Source organism: Halyomorpha halys, unplaced genomic scaffold (genome assembly GCF_000696795.3).
Source record: "Halyomorpha halys isolate HHAL.00 unplaced genomic scaffold, Hhal_1.1 Scaffold521.1, whole genome shotgun sequence".
Classification (NCBI taxonomy): Eukaryota; Metazoa; Arthropoda; class Insecta; order Hemiptera; family Pentatomidae; genus Halyomorpha; species Halyomorpha halys.
The window spans coordinates 297,887-298,947 of NW_027109728.1; positions in this window are offsets into that span (position 1 = coordinate 297,887).

The window sequence follows — 1,061 nt, forward strand, 5'->3', positions numbered from 1 at the left end:
ATAAACGTCAATATTTTCATAGTATGTCATCTGTTTAGTTTATACTTTTTCGTCTACCTTCCGTTAAACTCTTTGAAGTGTTGTTGTTGGTTGAGGCTTTAGGGCGTAAAACCCAGAGGTCATCAACGCCCATGTTTCGCACTTTATAATTCAACAAGACAAGACTTGAAATACTTTAGATAATTCCTAAATAAATTTAAATAATTACTTATTTTAGAATTATTTAATACATATAACAAACTTTCGGGTTTAAATCTTATTCAAAAGGTTATTCTTTTTTTTAAAAAATTAAAATCATTTCTATGTTTTTTTGGTCATCATTTAGGGCATCCAATATACTCGGTCTCACTACCAATCTACGTAATAGTACAAGAGTTATCTCACCCCAATATTAGATTATTTTAATGAAAACTATGTATAATTACTAGTCAAAATTGATGAGTCTGCCAAGTATAGGTAGGGGGAATAAAAAATGGCGGATGTTTCAAAACCTTAAAAAAACATTAATTGTTCATTCGGAGCTCTATATCTTAAAAAGTAGGAACAACACAAGAAATCCTAAGAGAACGTCATTTAAAGATGAGCAAATTTTCTGAAATATTAGCCCTTAAAGAGCTATTTACGTCCAATAAGTCTCGAAATATAGCTTTTTAAAAAGCAAAATTTCTTAAAAATCTACTGAAAGATTAGTAGTTAGCTAATTTATTTTGAAAAATATATATCTCAGTAACTATGAGACGTACAGATGTCTATTATCACACAAATTAAAGCTAGTTTAATGTACTATAAATAAGTTTATGACCTTAACCGTCGTAGGAATAGTAGTTTTCATAATATTTGCTAAAATAAATTGATATATAGTTGTTCAGACAATAAGTTTGATTTATAAAACCATTGGACGTACAGAAGTCTGGCAGCGCTCAAATTAAAGCTAGGTAAATTTACTATAAAATAGTTAATAATGTTTATCTGTGTAGGACTAGTAGTTTTTATGATATTTGACAAAATAAACTCACAAAATGTTAATTTCTAGTTGTTCGTATAAAATGTTGGATTTTTGA